This window comes from Danio rerio, chromosome 7 (genome assembly GCF_049306965.1).
Source record: "Danio rerio strain Tuebingen ecotype United States chromosome 7, GRCz12tu, whole genome shotgun sequence".
NCBI classification, from domain to species: Eukaryota; Metazoa; Chordata; class Actinopteri; order Cypriniformes; family Danionidae; genus Danio; species Danio rerio.
In genome coordinates this window covers 31756942-31776062 of record NC_133182.1, presented here as the reverse complement: position 1 = coordinate 31776062, position 19121 = coordinate 31756942, and the positions used below count along the sequence as shown (strand labels likewise).

General features: G+C 35.8%; 1 protein-coding gene across 2 annotated transcripts in view; it reads left to right on the top strand.

The window, feature by feature from the left end:
- igdcc4 (immunoglobulin superfamily, DCC subclass, member 4) overlaps nucleotides 1-19121 on the top strand; it is a 129320-nt gene that overhangs the window by 30352 nt on the left and 79847 nt on the right. The window lies entirely within an intron of this gene.

The following is a 19121-nucleotide window of genomic DNA, read 5'->3' as shown; positions in this document are numbered from 1 at the left end:
GGCTGAATAATTGTGCAGAACTCTAGCTGCTTTACTGGGCTTACTACGCTACTGTATTTCAATACTGCTCATTATGATGGTTCTTAGAGAGACAATTTTTTTTTCTGAGGAGGTACTTGATGAAAAAAGTTTGAGGACCACTGACTTTTGTATGTATTATAAGTTTATGCGATTTCAGTTTTAGATGCAGCCATAGAGTCCTGTTTTGACACCCTCTATCGTGCACTGGGGAGGCTTTTTTTTTTTTTTTTTTTACATTTATTGTTGATTTTTGTCACATTTTGTAACTTAAAGTGGTGAATTTTCTAGTGGTGAAATTTACTGTCCTCTAAGATGATAGATGTATTGTTTTTTTTTTAAACTTTGAAATCAGTTAATTCATTCTCCACATTAAATTTTAAAGCTCATCCTTGATAATGCCTACAGACTTTACTTCAGTATTTATTTCTAATAATATTTCCAAGTGCAGCTGAATATTGAATACAAGGCAGGGTTTTATTTTATTGCTAACACGTAGTTAAAGTCTTTGTAAAATCTAAATGTACATTTATTTTATTAGCGCACAATCTGTGAAAGTTTTTATTTAGTATTATTATTATTTTCATTATTTCATTCATTTTGTTTTTGGCTTAGTTCCTTTATTAATCAGCGGTCACCACAGTGGATTGAACTGCCAACTGACCCAGCCGGGTCTCAAACCTTTTTTTTTTAACTTGGTTTAGGTAATTTTTGATCAAAGACTGACCATAAGCTTTTGTTAATACCGGTTTATCAGCTTAAGCCACAATATTCTTAACCACAGTCTTTACCGTTAGTTTGCTATGAGGGCATGATGCGCAAATGGAAAGCCCTGTCCCCTACTCAATATTCAGTTTCAGTTGGAACTAAATCATTATACTGAAATAAGCCTCAAAAACTTCAACTTCAAGAATACTGTGCCCGAGTCTTCAAACTTACTTCATTACAGAAGTTAAGGCCATTTCAGAAGTTAAATCAAATTAATCAGTTAAAAATATTTTCAAAGTTGAATTAATTTTTTTGTCTAGTGTATTAACCACAAGAATTAATTGACTACCTCAAATATATGTGCGCTGATAAAGTATTGTTAATTCTGATTTCATGAGGACTTGATGCTTGTGTTCAACATGTTTACTGACTCAAAGCGTTTACTGATTCATCTCCTCTTTGCAGGTAACTATCTTATGAAACTCAGTTATTTCCCTCTCTTACTGAGAAAACTACAGTAAAGTTGTATGAGCCATGTTGTGTCGACCTTGCAATCCCATGGTAACTTTCATGCTGCAGTAAATAGTTTCCTCATCATTGCACTCTCTCTTGTCAAATCCTTAAAGATGGAGAGCTCAAAGTCCTCCCACTCAGTTCCCATACACTGCAAGTGCCATTTATTCTTCCATGCCGTATAGTGCAGAAATTTCACCAGCATGATACTCGGATGCTGATTGCCTTTTGGATTTAGGTCTGAGCTGTATGATTTCTACAGTACTAAAGAAGTTCTGCATTAGAGTTTCACCTGTTGCAGTTCTTTTTAATGAAAGTCTGTGCAGTCCAAAATATCATTTGAATATGATATCATTCATTCATTCATTCATGTTCCTTTGGCTTAGTCCCTTTATTCATCAGGGGTCACCACAGCGGAATGAACCACCATTTTAACAAGCATATTTTTACACAGCGGATGCCCTTCCAGCTGCAACCCAGTACTTGGAAACATTCATAAACAGTCTATAAATACTAATAAATAGTAAAAAATACTAGACGATAGGGTATTTAGTGTCTTTATTAACTTTGTAATTGTTATTCAACAGGTTTTAAGCTGACATTTATAAAGCCAACATGATATGCTTTTGGGGTTGCAAGTTTTTTTTTATTTGTTTTTATTTAATTTATTACTTCACAAAAGATCAAAAGCATTCATGTTCTTTACTGGGATCTTTTTAAATAATCACCCCCACTCTCTATTGAGATTAAAGTTCTTTATTGGCATTAATGGTTCAGTTGATGGTTTTGCTGTCATTTTTTAGCCATGATAGACTTAAAAAAATAGTTGAATTCAAAAGACACATTTAATTTATGGGAAAAAGGAAATAATAGATTTTTTTTTTTTTTTCAAAAATAGGGGTTATGTTCGTTCGCATCTAATGATTCATTAACAAAAAGTACAAATATGACAAAATATGTGACTAGGTCCTACAAATATGGACTTGCACTCCATGCCAAAGGTTGAAGCATTGAGGGTAATGTAATGGTATGTTTGTAGAAAAGTGCATGCTTAGGAGACTGAAATATTTGACTTCTAATTTAAAAAATAACCAAAGAGCACGCCTATTTTGCAATTTGTTCCTGTTTGGTAATTTTTGTTTTTCAAAAAAACTGCATTCATTATTTCACACCTTTAAAGTTATTGTTTCAAAGAAAGTAAAAAAAAGAAAAAATATGGTAAGGATTTTTTTTAAAACCAATAATAGTTTTTGCACACTTATGTATTGAACTATATTTATAATTTCTTTTTATATCCACACTGTAATATGATGCTGTAAAATTTTCAGTATTACTGCAATGTAAATTAACAATTTCAACTGTGCTGTTGTTTTACAGAACAGTTTTAATTTAATTATTAATTTATTGTGCTCTTGTAAATTTTGCCAGTTACTGTAAATTGCCAGTAATGCTGTAAATTTTACAACAATTTGTTAGAGTGGAGATATAAAAATAACTTTTCTTTAGTAAAACTACAGCACAATTGTAGTTGTTATTTACAGTGCACTCATAAATTCTACAGTATTACTGGTAACCAAAATTGCCAGCATTACTGTAAATCCCACAGCAGTTTTTTTTTGCAGTGCAGCCTTTAACCCTCCATCGTGGTAAGGAACCATATATGGTAACTTCATTCACATTAATTACAACATCATTTATTTATTTATTTGAAGGTCATAAAAGTTCAAAAGTATTGTAATAAGCTCAAGTAAGACTCCAGGCTTTTTCAGATAAGAATTTTATTAAGTGCCCTATAAAGCGCCCTATATTATAAATATAAATTAGCCGGCAGCTAGCTCTTTGCAACTCTCACATATAGTCGCCCACTGAAGTTGTACCTCCCAGTCAGTACCTGGATGGGAGACCACATGAGAAATCTAGATTTCTGCCAGAAGTGGTGTTAGTGAGACCAGCAGGGGGTGTCAACCTGTGGTCTGTGTGGGTCCTATTGCCCCAATATATTGATGGGGACTCTATACTGCTGTCTTTCGGATGAGACGTTAAACCGTGGTCCCGACTGTCTGTGATCGTTAAAATTCCCAGGATGTCCTTCAAAAACTCCAGCATCATGGTCAAATTTGTCCATTGGCCTCTGTCCATCATGGCCTCCTCACCATCCCCATATCATAATTGGCTTTATCACTCGGTCTCTTCTCCACCAATCAGCCGGTGTGTGGTGTGCAGTTTTTCGCATGATGGCTGCCGATGAGGTAATTTCCTCCAAAAATGTGTAAAGCACTTTGAGTGTCTAGAAATGTGCTATATAAATGTAAGGAATTATGAATAATAATTATTTGTTATTGGTTATAGCGTCAGGGCTATTAAGGGTTAAAAAAGACAATGAGAGTTTGTAATAGAAAAAACTAAAACAAATTTGTCTCAAAAGATGGCTAAAGCCCACACACATCCCTAAACCAATATGTCAAAGACATCTATAAAATACTGGAATATTTATAAGAACAGTTCTACAGTAACACAGTGAGCAAGAAACTATCAATTCTGTAAAGTTCCATGTAGTAGTTTGTCTTCTATCATTTTACATCACTCTAAAATGGCAATGCCACATGTATGTTGTTTCTGTGTTCAAGGTTTCATTTTCTTTCTCTCGTCCGCTCCCTCTCATGCTGCTGCATTAAAGCTGGCACTGTAGGCTGACACACACACATAGTAATGCACCCACACAGACATGTTTGCCATCTGAATGTAAATGGTTTGTTGCACTGGGCTATCAATCAGACCATCTGTCCCTGTCCTCCCAGCCTTCATTAGTGCTTGTGCAGTGCATATGTCACACATCCAGCTGGCACAAACGCATGTTCATACACAGCTCCACCTTTGTCCACCTCGTGCAGTGCTTCGTTCTCAGCCAATAGCTGGCAGTGCCAACCAGAGTCGCTGTACGTGTGGGCAACTTGCTGTAATTTCATCCTCAGACAGGATGCTGATATGGATATCATTCAGATAAGAGTGTTTGGGTGTGTTTTTGTTTATATTTATATATATATTTTTCTTTCCTATTATGATTATCACTGGGGATTAATTGAGCACTTGTCAAATGTATGTAAATCATATTTTAAAATCCTTTTACGATCTAAAACCTTGACATCACAATATAGATTTTCACAAATACTACATTTTAATTATGTAAATTACAGCTGGATATTGATTTAGATATCTTAATTCAGCTCGATTCTAAAAGTATTTGAATTTATTGTTCAATTTTTTTGTCTTTTTTTCTATTTATTTTATGTCTTTTGTCCAATTTTCATAGCCTTTTAAATCAAATATTGTTTTTTATTTAAAATAATATAGCTTTAGTCAGCCCCAATAGACCAGATCAATGTGGTCATGTTATTGGCCCATGAACATTTCCTACTTGTTATCAAACTATTTCAAAACTGAAGAAGAGGCAATTCAATCATAATTTAATTTTAAAACAGCTATCATAACGTCATTTATTAATATGGGGCTCTTTTTGGATTCTCGAAAGCTATAAAAATTAAAAACGTTGAACAGGAAATAAATTGGGACCATTGTTTTACATTGGGGCTATTTCTTTCCTTCCCCCCAATCTATTTGTAAAAAAGTACAACAATATTTATAAAAATGGACAACGATAATGTCAAGTAGTCAAAAATATCCATATATTAGACAGGTTTTGTTTAGGTAAATTTGGGTTGATTAAAGCCATGCTTAATGTTTTAAATTCATGCAATTAGCCGTCAGAATGAAGATCTAGCTTATAAAAAAAGACTTACTGAAAACACCAAAAAATTGATGCAGTTTAATTCATAGCACTGTGGTTAATTTTGGTAACACTGTTTTCAGTGTTTCAGAGCAACCAGTCTGTGAGTTTAAGTTGTTTATGTTTATATATATATATATATATATATATATATATATATATATATATATATATATATATATATATATATATATATATATATATATATATATATATATATATATATATATATATATATATATATATTATTATTATTATTATTATTATTATTATTATTATTATTATTATTTATTTTTTAAAGCATTAATCGTTTCATGAAAGAATGATTTTTAAAACTTGGCAAATGAGAAGACTGTCAAAAGAAAAGTTCCACTAAAGTTTACGATAAAAACAAATACAATAAAATTCAATTAAAAACAAACAACAAACTAAGAAAATAATAATGCTGATATTAAAATCTTTAATATTAATAATGGTAACAATTTTGGGTAACCCGCTAAGTAACAATTCACACCATTTACTACTGGCTTATTACCTGCCTATTATTACGATAATAACTGTTTATGAGCACTTATAAGTATTATCATATTCTACAGTTTAACGTATCATCTTACTAACTATTGATAAGCAGCTAATAAATAGTTTGAGCTAAAAATCTTAGTCAATAGTTTATAATAGTGTGAATTGTACAGTATATTATAGTAAAACATCAGTATTAATTACTATTTTTTTAGTGAACTTGTTGAACTTAACCTGATTTTTGCCACAATCTGTATAGAACTATAGAAATAAAGGTGACTTGACTTAAAATGATAGATGACAAAGGTTTTAACAGTAAATATTCAAAGCAAAAAACAATTATCTCAACCACAAACCTAAATGATTACTTGAAAAGATATCAGAACTTTGACTTGCAAAATATTGAAAATACAAAAATTTTGTTGGAGATGCACAAATGTACGCACAACTATTTGTTATGTTAAAAGCAGTTTTTGCCATTGAGCATCATTTATCCTTCTCTTCCATTGCATTAATGCATTTCATTCTGTAAGTACATCTGAGCTGTAGTGGGCAGCATGCATGGATACATTTTCATCTGTGTATAGTTTTTATTCAGTCCTGTTGAGACTTCATGCATTATCATTACGATTTGCTGAACCAGATATGTAGTAAAAAAGTACACAAGAAAAGTGTGTTTGTTTTTGTGTGTGTGTGCGCGTATGATGGAGAGGTTGCTTGTTCATATGCTTAAAGCCTTCATTCAAATACTGGCATATTGGTTGGAACTAATGATTCATCTATAATATTACTTAGATTTTTTAAGCATATTTTCTGTTTTGTTTATATGGATTAGATTACAACCATGAATGCATGGTGTTCTAGCTATTTAAATAAACAAGTCATTTGAGCTTAAATGAGCTTTCATTTAAAGCATTTTTTTTTCTAACGCTGTTTATTTGTTAATTTATATTAAAAAAAAGATCATTATGAATATTAAATTTTGAATGCAATGTCTACTTGGGTATTTGTGAATATATGATAGGTATATAAAAGCCTGCTTTTGTTTAATGCACGAAAGAATCTAACATTCACAGTCATTGTTGTATAAAGATATTTTTATGTAGTTATAAATCAAGAGGGCATGCGAGATGGCAGATGTTCTGCTGTATGTCACACTGATGATGCAGTATGTTGCGTAAACACAATGCGCTGCTGTATTTGTTGAGTCACATCACGAGTGTTTCATGCCTTTGGCAGTGCTTTCAGGCTACTGCGAGTTTCACTGGATGCACCACAGTTCAGACAAAATGTCCTGTTTTACCCCTGGGCGCTGCTTCACTTCACAGCAGCACATGCAGAGGTGATAATTTTCTTGTGTATGTTGTGAAAAATGAGGCTGATGTGTTGTGTAACTGAGAAGTTTGTGCTGTGTATGTGTGTTATACACGATTAGGTGTTTGTGGGTAGATGAATGTGAATCTGTGCATGTCTGTGGGCTGCTGTAATTAATGGAGCCTGAATGACTAGAACATTCTCCATTGCAGACTCTATACTCTCAGTCTTTTATCTCTCTGTCTGTCATTCTTTACCTGTACTAGTCGCTTAATACGGCTAGACAGAGCAGCTGAAAAGACCAGCTTTTTTAGTTCAAGTAGTCGTAATCAGATAAAATTTGGACATTATTTAAAAATTAGCATCTGTTTTGACAGATTACCACAATGGTTAAGTTTGTCAGTTTCTTTGGATATGTATAAGATTAGGCAGCTCCATTTTCCGGTGATCGGATTTTAAAATACACTGCTTCTTTAAACTACTATTTTAAAAAGAGTTGAATCAACAAAATTCTTGAGTTTTATTTTACAAACTAATTATTTTATGTTCAATCAACTTAATTTTTGTAAAAACACTCAAGTTAACTTGATCGATTTGTGTTGGGACAACATGAAAGTGTTTCCAAAATCCCAATGATTCTGTGGAATCCAGTTTTGGGCTAACACCCTTAGTTTAGGTACTAGTGGCGTAATGGATCCAACCCGGGCTCATTGTGGAAACGTAGTCCCGCGGACGTTTCTGGAGACCGTGGAATACGTCCCGGCGGGTACGTACGGCTGCAGTTTTTGTTTTTGCGAATCTGCGAGAGGCTGCTGTTGTGCGCTTTTTCGCGTCTCAGACGTCTCTCTCGGGCGCGAACTTGCGTGAACCCGCCGGAGGCCACTGTCCGACTGACCAGATGATTGACTGCGCGACCGGCCAATCGGCAGACCCGCCCTCCTCCTTCCCTGAACCCAACCAATGTTACCGATCGTCCCGCCTGCCCGCTCGCTTTCCTAAACCCGAGCGACAGTTTACAAAAGCCGTCCAAAAAAATAAAAGCCCTGATTTTTTTTTTTTTACCGCGTTTTCGGATTTCACCGCATCCTCACCCTGTCACGAAACTCGTTCACTTAATTTTTGGGATTCTGTTTTTTTCTTACCTGATTGCTGGAACCGCTCCTCCCCGGACTCGAAACCGATCGCCGTGGTTGACCCCTCTCTGCATCTCGAGCCTGCCGACGTACACTGTGAGCTGAGTGGACAAACGTGTTGCAGCGGGGAAGCCCTCCACAAGGAGGTAAGCAACCGGCAAGCGCAAAAGGGAACGGCGTCACACCGCCCCCTAGCGTTCGATTGAAAAAAATAAACGCGGCCGTACGTACCTCCCGGGACATATTCCGCTGTCTCCAGAAACTTCCGTGGGACTACGTTTTCAGAATGAGCTTGGGTTGAATGGATCACTAATCTCACAGTTCGGATCACATATGGTTTTTGAGTCAAGGATTTTTTGGATCAGAAACACAGGTTTGCAAAAATCATTGGTTTTTACAAACATAAGCTTGAAGCTGTAATTTTAATAAAACAATTAAGAAAGTACCAGCTGAAAAAAATGAAAATATTCAATACGACAAATGATCTTTGTTACTGTTGCTAATAGTATAGTAACTGAGTTATGTGATTATAAAATTAACTAATTACCAGGGAAAGTAACTATTGCGTTACTTAAAAAATTGAATTTGTCAAACGACTATAAGTGAAGTTTATTCATAAACTAATTTCGAGAGGATCACGTGCTTATGATTTATCACGGCCAGTCTCGTATTTGCTAATCACTAATTTTCCAATCATACGAGCCCTAAGTCACCATAAATAGCCTCAGTTTTCAGTTCACTTTATCTTCGTTTGGAAGAAACCCCCCTCCTCCCCTATTCTCCTCCTTTACCTGTGATTGGGCGGCACGGCGGTCCAGTGGTTAGCACTGTGAACCACACAGCAAGAATACTGCTGGTCCTAGTCCTATAGGACCGGTGGGTGTTTCTATGGGGAGTTTGTATGTCCTTCCCGTGTCCGCGTGGGTTTTCCCCAGGTTCTCCGGTTTCCTCCCACCATCCAAAGACATTCAACATACATAACAATCAAGCTTGTCTAATTCCTTACGTCCCCTTAGCTACAGCAGCAGGGGAGTTCTGAGATCCACCGAGCTCGGGCTCCCTTCTTGCTCTGCCAACAGGAGGAAGCCCCGGGCTCGATGAGCCCTTGAGCTCGGGGCTCTCTCCCGGGACAGCATGCCAAATAAGCTTTGTAAATCATCAGCTAAGTGTGAACTCTTGAAAGTAAATATAAAACATTGTACACTATCTACACTATATCTACACTATTTAGTGCTGTTGTGGTAGGTGTGAGAGACAAGTATCAAATTAAATTTTTCATTATGAATATTATCATTGCTATAGTTGTATAATAAAACACAATACATGATTGAGAACTTTTAAAGAAAAAGTATGTGTTTTGTGTGACTGGATGTGTGTGTGCTTGTGTATATGAACACTTGCACTACTCTGCCTCTGATTGGCAAACAATGGAAATGTCCTCTATCTAAGCCAATCAACACGTTCTCAGTTACACCACGTTTACAGACACACCAATCCTCATCACTGGTTGGTAATGTGTCCAGCCCTGAACACACACACACACCCCAGAGAAAGAGAGAGCCAACGGCTGAGAGAAAGGTTGCTCGCTTAGTACCTTTATTAATCAGGGGTCACCACAGCAGAATGAACCACTGTCTTATCCAGCATACGTTTTACGCAGCGGATGCCTTTCCAGCTGCAACCCAACACTGGGAAACACACACACACACACACAAACACACACTTCTGACAATTTAGCTTACCTAATTCAGCTATATCGCATTTCTTTGGACTGTGGGAGAAACCGGAGCACCCGGAGGAATCCCACGCAAACACAGGTAGACAAACTACACTGGGATTCAAACAAGTGACCTTCTTGCTGTGAGGCGATCGTGCTACCTACTACGCCACCCTGATGCCATCTCTATTATAGTAACACGCATTTTATTGTCAGTAACAGCAATGGCGCTGTAACGAGGGAAACAGTAATTCTTTTGATTACTTGTTACTGAATAAAGTATCAGCGTTAGTAACACAATTGATTTATAGCACTGTTATCACCACTGGCTACTGCCTTTTTTAGCTATTTTTATAAAGCATATTTGGAGTTTATTAATCTTAAAGTCTTAGTTAATAGTTTGTTAATAGTGAGAATTGTACATTTTAAAATAAACTTATTAATTTGGGTAACACTTTATTTTAAGGTTTCAAGGTTACACCTTGACTTGACTGGTGTGCTAACACAAATTCTACCTACTATAATAATCGCATGCAATGAACACTAAACCTAACCTACATTTTAATCCTAATCCCACAGTTAGTACATACAATTAATTGATTTTAAATGAATAGTTACACTGTAACAAGGACACCTTAAAAATTTTGAAACAAAATTAACTTAATAAATGGATATTACAGGACAAACTTAATCTTTTAAATATATGAGCATTGAAAACACTTATTTTCGTATTACTCATTTTATTTTCATACAAATCATACAAATGCAGTTATGGATTGTTTGCAACTTGCATTGCAAATTGACCGGCATGAATCTTCTAGTAAAACTGTCTGAGACTGCGATCAATACATTAATTATAAAATAATAACCCATAATGTACAATTAAAGTGAATTGTTGTGTCTATGACTTCAATAGGAACCTGTTAAAATGATAAAATGGATAGTCCTGGCCTGGGATAATGATTATTACTCTGCTCATTGCTTATTGCCTCATGGAATCTTTCAATAAGACAACAGCTTCCTAATTGTGCAAAAATATTCAGTGATTCATTTAACTGTTGATTGAACAGTTGATCAGAAATATAAGAATGATTGTACTTTAGCGTTGCTGTGAAGCACCCTTTAGGAAACCTCATTTTTAAGCATGTACTTGATAAGGAAACCAGCACCCAAAACACATCAAATGACCTCTTTTTAGGAGAGTGTTTTATGGTTTTGGTAGTTTGTTTTGACAGATGCTTTGGGCTACTACATAACTGGTGTCTCAATGGAAAACACTCTCTCTTCTTTCTTCCATCTGTTTTGTGCGCTCCGTTCATTTGCAAAGCCAGAGTAACAGTGGTGATTTGATTGGATCTCTGCCATGCCGTGAGATTCGCTACTGGACTGATCTCAGGAGTTCACAACAGCAGAGGTCCATCGGAGTGAGAAATCACCCCACAAACACTGCCATTTCACAAACTCAGCAGGCTCTCGCAAAGATGTTGTGCATTTGCAAGCACAAGAGAGAGAGAGCCAGTGTTTTATAGCAAAGACACACTTCAGGCTTGTGTTTGGAAGGAGCTCCTTTTTTGTGTGCTGTAATCAAGACCACCTAAACTAAAACTGGCAGTGGGTCGAGACCATGATTAGACAAAAAACTCTAGCAGTTGAATAAAACTATGGCGTGGTGGGATCTTATACAGCAAAGCCAGAACTTCAGATGCACAGCAGAAAGTCTGGACTGCATCATAGATTACAATAGCCAAAGACTTCACAAGAGGAAGTCTGACTGGCATGTAAAGCAGCCAGTGATATTTTGTATTATTCAGGATCTTGTTTGGGGCATAAACATGTTACTTTTCCTACAAAATCAGACCTCTATGGAATCAATGATAATAAAGTGTCTCGAGGTTAAAACTACTGGATTTGTTTAAAGGGTTTACATTGAGAACCTCACTTACCTTGGAAAATTCAGATCATAACAAGCACTCATTGTCACTGTTATAAACTCCACATCAATCTTCTTTAATTAAGGGGTTTGGTGCCACAAAATGTTTGTCTCCAAATCTACTGTTCATGTCTTCAAATCTATCAAGCACGTCTCTTGGGAATCTTGTTATTTTCAGCTAATCAGATTATGAATCCTAAACTTGAAGTGTGGGCGGCATTGGCTGCCTTACAGCAAGAAGGTCACCTGTTTGAGTCTCAGCAGTTTGCATGTTCTCCACCTTGTCTGCGTGGGTTTCCAGTTTCCCCCACAGTCCAAAGACATAGAGGTGAATTGTAAAAGCTAAATTGGATGTAGAGTGTGAATTAAAGAATGTTTGGGTGTTTCAGTCCAAATACATGGAGTCTACAGTAGGTGAATTGTATAAACTAAATTGAATGTAGTGTGTGAATGGGAGAATGTGGGGATGTTTCCTAGCACTGGGGTGTTCACAAGTTAGTGTACTCTCAGTGGTGGGTTGCAGCTGGTATGGTATCTGCCGGTGATATATAAAAGATATAAGTAAGGATTAAACCAGTGTTTCTCAACCACATTACTAGAGGACCACCAGCTCTGCACATTATCCATGTCTCCTTAACCAAACACACCTGATTCAGATCATAAGCTCATTAGCAGAGACTGGAAGACCTGTAATATGTTTGACAGACAAGGGAGACATCCAAAAGGATGTCTCCAGGAACGTGGTTGAGAAACACTGCACTAAACCAAAGGAAAATGAGTGAGTCAACTTGAAGTGTTTTACATTTTTGTGCCTTGTTTATTAGGTGTTTAATTGTAATACTTAATTAAAAAATATTCAAAACAATAAAACATTTACTTATATTCTACATTTATCATTCATTTATTCAATGAGTTATCACAAATGTCACAGCTCAATGTAACGCTAAATCTGTGGAAGCTGCTAGATTGTTTCTATTACATAATAAAGTCCCAATGACTGATGATGAGACTCAAACAATGTTGTAAATGTCCAGAGTGACGATCTGTAATTTTGTTTTAGTGCCTGCCAGTGCAGGAAAGCCAGTTTCAAAAAGTATTACTTGGAAAGATGTTTTGTGAATTATGGCATATGCAAATGTGGATAGTAGCTATTAAACACCAACTTCAAAATACAGTGTCATATCTATTTTATAGATATTTTTCTTAGAATATTCATTTGAGCCAATAGCAAAACTTCCCCAGTTTCTTACTGTTTTTTTTTTTTTTTTTGTCATTCATTATAAGCGTTTGAAAGCCCCAGCCCCTCCATTTTGTTATTAATGCTTCAGTAGTTAAATGCCCAGAGTACATTTTAATATCAAATGATTAACTTTAGCATCCAGGTATTTCAAATGAATTATTTTGGAACTTTTATTGTGAACAACACACTACTTGTATTATTTATACTTGAAAGGCTAGTTCTCCCAAAAATAAATTATGTTATTAAATACACTCATGCCGTTCCAAACCCCTAAAACATTTCATCTTCGTTATACATGTTTTCTATACTGACACTGAGGAGAAGAAACTGTTTAATGTACACCACTTTATACACCCCTGAAGGTGCATAGTTTTGTTTTGAAGATGTTTCTTGGGATTTTGTCTGAACTGTGATCGGGTCAGGGTCATTGCTGTCTATGGAGGATCAGGAAGCTGTCAGATTTCATCTAAAACATCTTCATTTATGTTCTGAAGACAAATGAAGGTCTTGGAGGTTTGGAAAAACATGAGGGTAATTAATAATATAATTAAAATGTTTGGGTGAACTAACCCTTTTAAACTAGAAAAAAAAAATAGTGTCAAGATAGTGTATCTCAGATGTCCTGAAAAAAATAAATCAAAAAGAATATTACTTACATTTTTCTCAAAGGTGTTTTCCATCATTTTAGGTAATTCGTATCTTGCTGATATGTATGTTCAGGTGTTCGTTGTGTTTGCTTTCGTTTAGTTTTTTAAATGTCCCATAAAATTAAAATTAAAATCTATAAGTTAGTGTGCTCCAAAACAGTAACAAAATCCACGTTTAAAAAATATAAAACTGATAGAAACATGTAAACATTGTAGTTTGTCACTTCTGCCAAAATTGATCAACAGTTTTTTCTCTTCACAGTTTCTCATCAGATCTTGACCAATCAAATGCTCTCTAGTATCTGACATGTCCCGCCCTCCTCAAGATGCTTCTCAATAGCTATTTATTTGATGCACTTAAGCTCAACCACTGTCACTGGCAGAGCTGTGATGAAAACAAAACACTATTGGCAGTTTTAAAGGGGAGGGGCTACTCTATGCCCCACCCTTTTCATTTTTTGTTTTTTTTTGTTTTACATCAAACATGGAATAAAAAATGCTCATTTCAAAGCACTTCACGGGACCTTTTAATGCTGTAAAAATAATAAATGCAGGGTCATGATTGTGTACTTGTGATTGCATTCGCATGAAAAGTATGTGGTCAAGACAAGAACCTTTAGAGAAAAATCAGATTAGCTTCACAAGTAACACTTTACAATAACAGTACATGAATAATGGCGTATTAATATGTCAACTAAACATTACTTTATTACGAATTATTGATAATGATAAGTTAAAGTCTGCGCTCCTCATGAACTAACATTAACTACAACAAGAATCACAGGAGTTCATGTGTGAATAACGGCAACCTTACTTGTTAGCACATGTTGTTGATTAATGTATTAATTAACATTTACGTTTAAGCTAAATGTAACTAACAGGAACTCATGAGCTGTTAATGTATAATTGTGTCATGACTTTACTTGGAAGGTCACATCACCATGAGTAGTTAAGAATGGGTTGATGATGTGCCTCTCCGAGTAAAACCATGATGTAAAAATACATCAACATATGATGACTTCATGATGGTTAAAATAAGCATAAACTAATGTGGTAATTAATTCAATAAACAACAAACAATCATGAACTGACAAGTAATTAAGATAGCCGTTATTTACACATGAACTCATGTGACTCATGTTGTAGTTAAGGTTAGTTCATGAACAGCACATGTATTAATTAATCATTACTTCATAATAAAGTAATGCTTAGTTCACATATTATCATATCATTATTGATTTACTGTTATTGTAAAGTGTTACCGCTTCACATTTTAAAATCAAATTCTTTTTTATGTGACTAATGTGTGCTCAATATGTGGTTCTTCTCTGTGTATGTGTGTATGCAGAGTTCTGGAATAGTGTTATGGCTGGCTAATTTGCGTCGTCATTATAAAATTATTGCCTCATGCTTGACATGACTGACAACACGAATAACTCCCCTCTGCAGGGTCCTTTTTTAGTGTAAAGCAAATGGTGTTTTCCAGATGACTGTACGCAGATAAGAGATACATTTTTATTACTTGTTGAAAATAAATGTAATTTGTTAACTAAATACCGAGTCTGATATGCTGTAATGAGGGTTGATGAATCATATGTGATTTATACATTTAACACTTGTAACATTTTCTGGTGATAACATCAGACTAAAAGTGCTAGTTTTACATGAAGTGTTCCAAAACCACATGTTTCACTTGCGTTCCTTGTGATTTTTAGCATGCAAATGCACAGTAAGATTCATAAATACTACCTTTTAATCATATCTGGAATTTTGCAGGCATTTGTGTCATTTTTTTGTGACATTTTTGAAACAATCAGCTGTTAATTTCTGACCCGGCACAACAGTTACAAAATAAATCAAATTAGGAAAAAAGTTATTGATTGCATTTCAAGCTGGACTATGTGCATTTAATCACAATAATGATGTCTGGAAAAAAAAATAAGGCAATGTGTCGACAATTTTAAAGATGTTCCGACTGTTGTGCACTTGACTGGTCTTGAAATGAAAACTCATGCTTCTTAAGTCAACAAGGATCTTGAAAACCTTAGTCGACAGCCCAACTCCAAAAAAAAAAAAAAAAAAAAAACGTGGCAGAGAATGCTCGGAGAAATTGGCATAAATGTGCTTAATGGGATTTAATTGAGGACTGAATAGAAGAAAGGCGGCGAGAGGACAGAGAAGCGCAGTGAAGGTGAGCTGAGGTGACCGTCTATTGAAGCGATCCTGCAGTCTCTGTCTAACTGTTAATGGCTGGTGAAAGTAGGCCAGTGTTTCTGTTATTATGGCTCACAGATCTCTCACGCCTTTGATGCAGTGCAGCTCATTGTGGCCAGCATTTAGTTTTTTTTTCCTCCTCTCAGATCTACGAGCAGACGCACACATTTGTTCTCTCGCTTACTAATAAGGTCTCAATTAGAATTGTGCTGGCCTTTTTAGAGCCCGGGGCTTAGTGGCCTTATTTTCACCTATAAACAGAGGTAGGCGATTGCACTCAGGGACCCCGCGGCTCTGGTTGTGCTGAACTTATTACGAGTCTCTCTCTGTCAGTCTGTGTTGTTTCTGCCTCAGAAGTCACTCTCTCACATATTTGTCTGTGCACTCTGGCTTTCAGCCATCCAACAAGTATTATTGTGTTTTCTCTTCCTCCTTTTGTGCGCTGGCTGTGTGAGCCGCTCTTGCTTGCTAGCTTGTCTCCGTCTCTCTTTTTCACACACACACACACACACACACACACACACACACACACACACACACACACACACACACACACACGCACGCATATCCAGGGATGCCGGAGGGTCAGCTTCCACTTTAATCTAGGAAATAATTCCATTTCCCATTAGCGTAATTAATTGGGAGCTTACTGCAGCACGAAAATGTAGAGGACTAATGTGTGCTCAACGTGTGGTCTTTCTCTGTTTATGTGTGTGTGTGTACAGAGTGGTGAAATAGTGTTATGGCTGGCTGATTAGCATAGTCGTTATAAAATTATTGCCTCACGCTTGACATGACTGACAACGTGAATAACTCCCTTCTGCAGGGTCCTTTTTTAGTGTAAAGCAAATGGTGTTTTCCAGATGACTGTGCACAGATACGAGATCTGTTTTCATTGCTGGTGAAAATAAATGTAATTTGATTAGATTTCGGGTTGATATAAAGGGAGCTCTGTGTTCATGTATAACAAGGACTGTTCATATGCTGTGAAAAATAGCTACTTATTGTTTTTTCAATTTAATGCTAAAATAATATTAACATTCAGCTTCGTTTGCCATTGTATTGAATGGGACTAAGCTGAGATAAATTGTGAAAATATTATGTTGATAACATTTAATTAAACAGCCCCTATTATGGGTTTTTAAAAATTACCTTCCATGCAGTGTGTGACACAGCTGTAAGTGAATGGAAATAAACTGCTGAGGTTAAATCTGAAAGTCCTCCGTGTAAGTGCACTAGTTGCTGTGGGATGGGATTGCACATGACTATGGCCAGACAGAATCTGCAGATATTGTTAGCTATTTCTGCAGAGAGTTTTATTAAAAATCTGCAGATTTATGCAGAATTATTTTGGGAATAATGTAACTAAATACGTTAATGATAAATAAAATACAAAATTTTCGCTTTTTATTTATTGTTTACTATGCAAATCCATCTAGATTCACTTATTTAGTAAACAAAGAAAGACTTGCATTTAATATATCACCTAAAAGACAGAAAATATAACTTTACAAACTATATTGTAAATAAATCATATGAACATTTTACTATTGGTCAATAATATTATTAAAATAATAATAAAAAATGGAATAAATATAAATCTACACATATTTACACAAGTAAATAAATAGACTCATAATGGGCTTAAAATCTGCACGCACAGATTCTCTGTGGGCTTGCTCAGGACCATATTTTACTGAGTGTTAACTGTTTTACAATTTCAGTACTGGTTTGTACCAAAATTGCAGTATCGGGACAACACTAGCTTGTTCCTGTCATTTTTCTGATGATTAATACAATAATCTACCCTGCAATGCAGGATTCATCAGTTGTTTGTTATTAAAGGAAGTCACAGCAAAGACTATTAATATATAGGAGTTTGTCACTCTAAGTGCTTACTCACACTAGGTACAGTTGCCTTGAACCGTGCCAAAGCATGATTGTCCTCCCCCCTCTCTCCTCCAACAGCCTGCACTCACACTGCTTTTTGCCTTTCTAACCAGAGCACGCTTTTGTCATCGATGATACAACTGTTCAGTTTAACAGGAAGAGAAGTCATTTGAGGTGCAGTGACTCGCAGACAAATATTTTGCTGAACAACTTTTGACGCTCATAAATTCATAAAAGTCCAGGTACTGCAGGTATTGGGAGGTTTGCTGAAGGTTCAGCAAGATGTTTCCATCCTAAATAAACTACGACAGTTTGCGTTCATTGAAATGTAAGAATGATTAATAAATCATATGAAACAGTACCTTAAAAGTGATGTTGCGTCTTCAGTTTTGCGCTCAGGCACGCTTTGCATTCACACTTCAAGCACCGCACCAATGCCCAACTAAACTGTGCTTTGGCACACCCCTTCCAATCAGGCCAGGACCGGCCAACTAAACCGCGCCTGGGCCAAAGTCGGAGTACTCACACTTGTCAAATGAACTGTGAAACGTTCCTGAGCACAGTTAGCATAGCTTAGTTTGAGTGTACCCTAAATTCATATGGACAAGTTTCTTCTTCCTCCAGATCACAAGTGTGATTAAAATGGTTGCCTCCTTGTTTGCTTTAGATTGCCAACAAATATGTATTTAATTGTGTGTTATAACTTGTAATTGATCCGTGCAGCTTGCACTCTATCTCTCTGGATAACTCTTTCTTGGAAAATGCAAAACATGCCGCTTTGCGTACCGATTTCAATGCATTTTTGAGCTTTATTACTTAATGTATGGGATTGTTATTACTTGGGGTTACAGTTAAGAATGGAGTTATTTGCTGTTGTTTAATTGCATTGCTTTAGGGCACTCCTGCATTGGGCTCACACATATGCAAGTCAATAGTTACAGGTTTCTAGGTTTTTTAAAAATAAATTGTGTGTCCAACAAATAAAAGCAACAACAGCTTTGGAACCAGTAGAGGGAAAGTAAATAAAGACAATTTTCAGTTTAGTTTGAACTATATTCTCTTAAGTTCAGTGCAATCTGTGTATTGTATTATATTGCAATATATTATATGCATTTTGATTACAATTAGCTTGAATTAAGTACATTTTTCTGAGTTCATATATTCAGTAACTCTAAATAATACAGAACATTTACAAACATTACAAATGTGTTTTTGTGTCCCTCGCTTCACAGCGCATCCTTAAAATTCATTAGTATTCAGAATAGAAAAATGAATTAAAATAGCTTTGTTAAACACTCTAAAATCATAATTTATTACAAACATGAAGCATAAAGACATTCATTTAAACCAAAAGTGAATGGCAGCGTGTGGGAAATGAGCTTTACAAATACTCATTCAGCACCAACACAGATGTGTGAGCAGAGCCGCTTGCTTGACATTAATTGCATTATATAAGTCACTTTGAAATGTGTCACATCACGTTTCCGATAAAAA